General features: G+C 39.7%; 1 protein-coding gene across 1 annotated transcript in view; it reads left to right on the top strand.

The window, feature by feature from the left end:
• The first annotated feature begins 2,407 nt into the window (after positions 1-2,407).
• The window catches only part of edar (ectodysplasin A receptor), a 27,825-nt gene continuing 22,824 nt past the window's right edge, over positions 2,408-7,408 (top strand). Inside the window, exons 1-2 of the mRNA XM_089003158.1 lie at positions 2,408-2,697; positions 2,930-3,187. The gene's annotated coding sequence lies outside the window, so the exon portion shown is untranslated. The remainder of the gene's footprint in view (positions 2,698-2,929; positions 3,188-7,408) is intronic.

The following is a 7,408-nucleotide window of genomic DNA, read 5'->3' as shown; positions in this document are numbered from 1 at the left end:
ATTGAAGAAACTGAACAGATATTGACACATGTGGCACTAGGGGGATTAAATATGTTATTTATGACCCAAATGTACAACACACTGTTGAAATTTGTTTTTCATTTGACTAAAAATATCAGCCTGCGTGTTTTGGGTATTTTAGGTGCTAAAAACGTTTTTCTGATGTCAGTTAGCAAACCAAAAAATGGTGTCGGTCGTCCTTTAAACAATCATTGAAACTCTGTAAAACGAAGTCATTGGATTCCTGACTTTGAAAAAAAATGTTCTGGTAGGCTTTTCCTGTTTTGCTAAGAGCTTCCGCCATAACAGAAAAGGCTCAAAATATTTCCACTCTGTTTGTCTTCTTTATACACCCAATACGCATCGCAAAAACAACCGACTGTGCTTCTATGTCAAATATTATTTCCACGGAAAATGTCGCAGCAACGTTCCCCTCATCAACCACAACGGACTCTCGGTCGGCTTCTGCAAAAGTAGGTTAGCTGATGGGGCCGTCACCATGGAAACCATGTCTTTCTTTCTTGTTTACTTAGCAGTTTGTGAATATGCTAACGCATGGTAAAATATTAAAGAGAATGTAGATAAGTGCGATGTATTCATTTCGTTATTTTTAACTCAGATTGAAAGATGAGAATGTATATGACAGTGGATACGAGTCGTATGGAGGGAAAGATGGCGAACAAGTTCTGCTTTGGGTTCTTGTTTTGATGACGTCACCATGTTGGGTTCCAAGTTTACTAAGATGTTAAAAATAGAACACGAGCTCTGCTGTGACAAAAGTCCCTCAGACAGTTTCTTCTATACCACGACTTATTTTTTTTTTCTTCTTCTTCTTGTTTTCCAGATAGTGAATTAGGGAATTTTAGTCAAATTTCCATCCCTCATGTCAAGTTTTATACATGGCCTTTTTGTCATTCTGTGGCTTAATTATTATTTCTTCTTGGAGCTTGGGCGCCATCTTGTGCATTTTCTGGGACGCTTCACATCAGTCCTCAAAATGACCCGGAAGGACTTATTTAATCGATGGCAAACATTTATGCGTTTCTCTTCAGAACTATTTGATTCATATTCATAACAAGAAAGCATCTTTTCCGAATCGGAAGCCATTGTTTTGATTCTCAAACAATGCAAGCCATCTTGCCGTGACGTCACGAACTGGGGGCGGGACTTTCTGAAAATGCCCAATTCGCAGCTCCATTTTTTTTGCAGTTTTAGAACACTTGAAGTCATTTTTATTGGTGTTTTGCATTTGACTAAAAATATCAGCCTGCGCGTTTTGGGTATTTTAGATGCTATAAAACGTTTTTCTGATGTCAGTTAGGAAACGAAAAAATGGTGTCGGTTGTCCTTTAACTGCATGTTAAAACGCCACAATAAACATTGCTTATCTCATCCCATTTAATCCTTTTATGTAGCGCTTTGGTTTCTTTATCTCTGACACCATCCATCATGCGGAATACAGATTTGTGGCGGTGTTGCTGTTTTCCTTGCATCGCATTACACGTGTTTATCATTTCCTCATCCTGTATCTAACCTCTCATCTCATTTGATCTAATCTCTTTCCCTTATTCTCCTCTTCCCCCCCCCCCTTTATTAAAATGCCCCTGGCGCAACGATAATGATAGGTTTTGCAGATTTAGTCAAATGGGGATGCATCCTGAAAGAGGAAGGGAGCAGGTGGAGGAAGAAGAAGAAGTGAATGACCACCAAAGAGTGAAGATAAGAAGTGAGGAGACAAGAAAATGGTGAGGGAGAAAGAAACACAAGGAGATGATGTGCGTAAAGTAATTAGAGGACTCCCCGAGTTTCCAAAACAACTCTTTTATCTCTTTCTTCCTGTGGCATAGAAGATGAGAGGAAGGAAGCGACATCAAGACCAAGCGTCGGTTCTCTTCACCACAACAAATAGTGTACATCAGACAGAATGACACATACACGTGCGGAGTCACGCAAGGCTAATTCACTGTTGAATTTCTTTGGGGTGAATCTTTATGCAAAGAACGTCAAGAGAGAGACAATAATACTCTATTTAATTTGAATTGTACTGATAATAATAATAATAACAAATAAAAATAATATGTAACGTACTGATGTACTTCCGGGTCGTCGTCCGGGTAATTGAAAACAATAACGATGGAGTATTTTCGCCCATTGGCGAGTTTGATATAATTTGAATTTAAAATTAACTTGAAATACAAATACATTAAATATATTCTTGATCTTAAATACGGTTCCCGAAGGAGCGAATGGTGAACAAAAAGAAGACTCTATAATTAGCCAAAATGACCCGGAAGTTGATTGTGGTGTATTAACCACAGCAGTTATATACAGGCGCATTTTAAAAAATACTGTATTGCGAGATCTCGTAATCTTTCCGACTGAATTCAAAACTTTGCGGGGAATGCAAAACTTTGAGAGGGAAATTGAAAAACGTTGTTTTATTTAATGTTCGATGTCTCTGGAGAATTGGGCATCTGTCTTCAAAAGTTACGGAAAGAGATTTGGACAATTTTCAACTACTCTTAGTATGCAGTTCCATTTGCTCGTAAAACACTTTTTCCCGTCTTTTTTTGGAACGTTGGATGTTCGAGATGCTAATGGTTGTGTCTAATAGTTGTGCAACAAAATGGATTACGAATACTACTTTTTCTACTTGTATGCCAAACGTGGCATCAGGAGACACCGCTGGTTTTATCAGTAAGTTCTACAAATGGGCTCGATTGTGTTACTATTAAGGAGAAAGAGCAAACCTGGACCTTAAGATGGAACGACAAATTTGAATATATGCTCACATTGTTTCCAAACTTGTTATTGTAGTAGTATTGTTAATACTACTAACTATTTATGGCCACTAGAGGTCACAGTCGAGTCAGGACCTGCAGCCATGTTCATTCCATGCCAGGAGTTTACCTGCTCTCCTCTGTTTTAGGGCGGAGAGAAACGTTCCCACTTTTTTTTCCAACCATTAAGGAGGAGCCTGCAGACACGCTCAACACGCACACTAAAAAGTGGATGCGAAGACTCACGTTCAGATACTTGGAGTGAGATCTTGGTAATTAAGCAAGCCATCAGTGATGCTGGTCACAGGTTGATCCTGCACGAGGTGGACCAGGACTGAGATCTGAACCTACAGTGAAATATCCTTGGGAGGAAGCCGACCCACACTTACCTCTGGAGAGGACTCCAGGTAAGACATATGGACAAATTTCTAAAAGACTTTGGGAAATATCCGAGCAGGCCTCATTGTTGCTTTGTATACATTATTTTACGTTTGACAATGACAGGAATGATGAGATTGAAAATAAATCCCTGTCACGTTTGTCTCTTTAGTTCTGATTCGTGAAATTTCCCTTTAATAAAATCACATACTGTGAATTTAATTGGACGGTACATGCTAGCCAAACACATGTAATGCAGATGTAAAGTTTGGTTGCCAAGTGCATAACATTGCTTTATTTGTATGTAAAGAAACGACGTCGTTGTGCATGGAAGCTGCATGTTGGTACAAAGCTTTCAGCCCCGGGTTACAAACACTTGAGTTCATCATAGCCTTGATAATCTGTTGTGCTCTGCTAACAAGGCCGCTTTTATGTTGTCGCGAGTTGCCGACTTATTTCAATCACGCTTAAAGGACAACCGACGTCTCTGGACAAGTCGTGTCCATAATTTGTAAAATGGCTTCAAATGACTTCCACTGAGCGTATTTGACAAAGATTCCACCGCATATAGCTAGCTATATTTTACGTTTTAAGACTGGTGCTGAATATTCCGGAATTTTTGAGTTGGTGACGAGTCCTCACCCTACGTCACTGAAGGAACGCCCCTGACTGAAAAAAGGCCACATTGTAGCAGACCTTCCATCACGTCAATGCATTTTGCTGTACTTGTTTGGTCTGAAAACTTTGTGTTGCACCAAAAAGAGGCAGAAGAGGGCGACAAAGTTCCGTGTAAGGAATTAATCAGCCTGTGGAAACGGCCTGATTAATTCCTTACACGGCTTTGTCGCCATTTTCTGCCTTTTTTGGGTGCCACATTTCCCACCCCTGATGCCTCAAAATGACACGGAATAAATTCTTTAATCGATTGAAAACATGTATGCTTTCTTCTTCAGAACTATTTGAATCATATTCCTAACTGGATGAGTAACAAGAAAGCATATTCTCCGAATCTAAAGCCATTGTTTTGATTCTTCAGCAAGGCAAGACGTCTTGGCGTGACGTCATGAACAAGGGGGCGGGACCTTCTGGAACTCGCCATTTCCGGGTTCATTTTGAAGTTGTTTTGGGACACTTGAAGTCATTTTTATTGTTGTTTTGCATTTGACAAAAAATATCATACTGCGTGTTTTGGCTATTTTAGATGCTATAAAACGTTTTTCTGATGTCAGTTAGGAAACAAAAAAGTGATGTTGGTTGCCCTTTAATGTTGTCGTGAGTTGCCGACTTATTTCAAGAACACTTAATTAGTCACACCATCCCACGGGAGAGCGCTTGTACATGCAAAAAAAAAAGTACTTTTGGTGGCTATGTGTGCGGTTGTTAGCGGGGCGCACCTTTCCGCCTGTCTGCATAATTGTTTTCATGGTGCCGCCTGACTGTCCCGGTCGCCCCCCCTCCCCCCCTCCCCTCGGGGAAAGTCCTGCCCGCAGACAGGCAGCTCGGCCCCGGTGAGGGACAAGCCGGGTCCTGCCGAGCTTCTGATGTCTGCTGGCTGACTTTGAACTGCAGCTGCTGAAGGTGGAAATCTATCTGGCTCATCCACGCGCGCACACACATTTATTTCACCGATGCACCCCCCCCCCCCCTCGTTCGCAAGACCCCCGAAGGGGGCTCGGTTGCCATCAAGTCTTTTATGTTCACAGGTAGAAAGGCAAAAAAAGGAAGCCACAAGAGGATGAAGATGTCATCTTCAAAAGCTGTAAATATGTCTTTTGAGGTTTAAAGGACAACCGACACTACATAAATAACGGCATGGTGAATCATTGTGTGTCGCAGCCAATTGCGGTAACACGCATAAAGAAGGTGTAAGTTGACACAAATTCCCAGCGGACAAATCAGGCCATTTCCAACGGAGCTGATGGATTATGCGCCATCTTGTGGATTTTCTGGGCGCTACATTGGAGTCCAGATGGCTCGAATTGATACGGAAGGACTTCTTTAATCGATGGCAAACATTTATGCTTTCCTCTTCAGAACTATTTCAATCATATTGATAACTGGATGATTAACAAGAAAGCATCTTCTCAAAATCTGAACTTTCTGAAACCATTGTTTTGATTCTGGAGCAAGGTAGTTTGTGAAGGGGTATGCTGGCGTGATGTCACAAACGAGGGGGCGGGACTTTCTGAATCTCGCCACTTCCAAGCTCATTTTGTAGCAGTTTTGGGACACTTTAAGTCTTTTTTTATTGATGTTTTGCATTTGACTAAAAATATCAGCCTGCGTGTTTTGGGTATTTTAGACGCTATAAAAGTTTTTTCTGATGTCAGTTAAGAAACCAAAAAAAATGGTGTCGGTCGTCGGTACTAGAATAGAAAAGAAGTTTCATCCTCATGACTCTGAAATGAATAGAATACGTCACAAGTCTGAATTAATATTAATAATAATAATAATAATAATAATAATAATGCATTTCATTTATGAGCGCTTTTCAAAACTCTCAAGGTCACTTTACAGTCACAGCATATGTTTTTCTGTGGGTGAGCAGCGGCAGCCACACTCGCCAGCGTTCACTCAGCCAAGAAATAACTCAAATAGAAAGAAAGCTAGCTAGCTAGCTAGCTAATAGATAGCTATCGAGATAGCTAGCAAGGTATATACTGTATATAATAGATCGTTAATAGATAGCTAATCGAGAGCTAATAGATAGCTATCGAGATTGCTAGCCAACTAGATGGCTATATAGCTAACTGATAACTAAAAGATGCGAAATTGAACAAAAACTTCACAAAAAGGACACTATCATGCAATTTTGGAGGAGATTGGTGAGGGGTTGAGGTACTTACTACTAGATAGCTAGCCAGCCAGCTAGATAGCTAGAAAGCCTGCTATATAGCTAGCTATCCAGCTAATAAATAGCAAATAGCTGACTCGCTTGAAATAAGGAACAGGCAAGTTTTTCTCGGCCAAGTCTGAATTTATAATAATAATAATAATAATAATCCATTTCATTTGTAAGCGTCTTTCAAATGCAAACAATATGATTTCAACGCTGACATCTCTCACATTTTTTTCATGCCATCACGCATAGAAATAAAAAGCAGGCAGTTGTTACCAAGCAGTGACACGATGCAAAAGAATCCGAGTCAGCAGTTTGTTGGCGCAAGGCGAGCGCGCTTCGAGTGGCTAAACCGCAGCTGCGGAGCCTCGAACGTGGCGCCATTTATTGAGGGCAATTGGTGAGTGTGAAGTCACCAGTCAGCCATGTTGCTATACTCATCTGATTCCTATGTTGTCTTGCCTCGTTAGGTGACGACATGGTATTGTTTTTGTTTTTCCTGGACATGTTCTATTTATTTATTTATTTATTTATTTATTTATTTATTTATTCATCTATGTAGCTAGCTCGCCAACTAGCTAGCTATCGTTCGTATATAGTGAGCTATCTAGCTATCTATCTAGCTGTCTAGCTATCTATCTAGCTATCTATCTAGCTATCTAACTATATCCAGCTATCTATCTCGCTATCTAGCTATCTATTTAGCTAGCTAGCTATCAAGTCAGATAGCTATCTAGCTACTGAGGTAGTTAGCTATCAAGGCAGCTATCTATCTAGCTATTGAGGTAGCTAGCCATCTAGCCATCTATCTAGTAGTCTATCTATCTATCTATCTATCTATCTATCTATCTATCTATCTATCTATCTATCTATCTATCTATCTATCTATCTATCTATCTATCTATCTATCTATCTATCTATCTATCTATCTATCTATCTATCTATCTATCTATCTATCTATCTATCTATCTAACTATATCCAGCTATCTATCTAGCTATCTATCTCGCTATCTAGCTATCTATTTAGCTATCTAGCTATCAAGTCAGATAGCTATCTAGCTACTGAGGTAGTTAGCTATCAAGTCAGCTATCCATCTAGCTATTGAGGTAGCTAGCCATCTAGCCATCTATCTAGCAGTCTAGCTATCTATCTAGCTATCTATCTAGGTATCTAGATATCTATCTAGCTATCTATCTACCTATCTAGGTATCTATCTAGATATCTATCTAGCTGTCAAGCTAACTAGTATCTATCTAGCTGTCTAGCTACTGCGGTATCTTGCTATCGCTAGCTAGATTTATTTGTTCATTTATTTATTTATCTATCAATTTATCCATTTATTTATTTATTCATTCATTCCTTCGTGCGACCATTCTGTTATTTATTTATTTACTTATTTTACAATCCCTT

The sequence above is a fragment of the Hippocampus bargibanti genome, linkage group LG08, assembly GCF_051943395.1.
Source record: "Hippocampus bargibanti isolate YZ-2025 linkage group LG08, ASM5194339v1, whole genome shotgun sequence".
Classification (NCBI taxonomy): Eukaryota; Metazoa; Chordata; class Actinopteri; order Syngnathiformes; family Syngnathidae; genus Hippocampus; species Hippocampus bargibanti.
The sequence above is the reverse complement of the archived record's forward strand: the minus strand, read 5'-3'. Positions and strand labels throughout refer to the sequence as shown.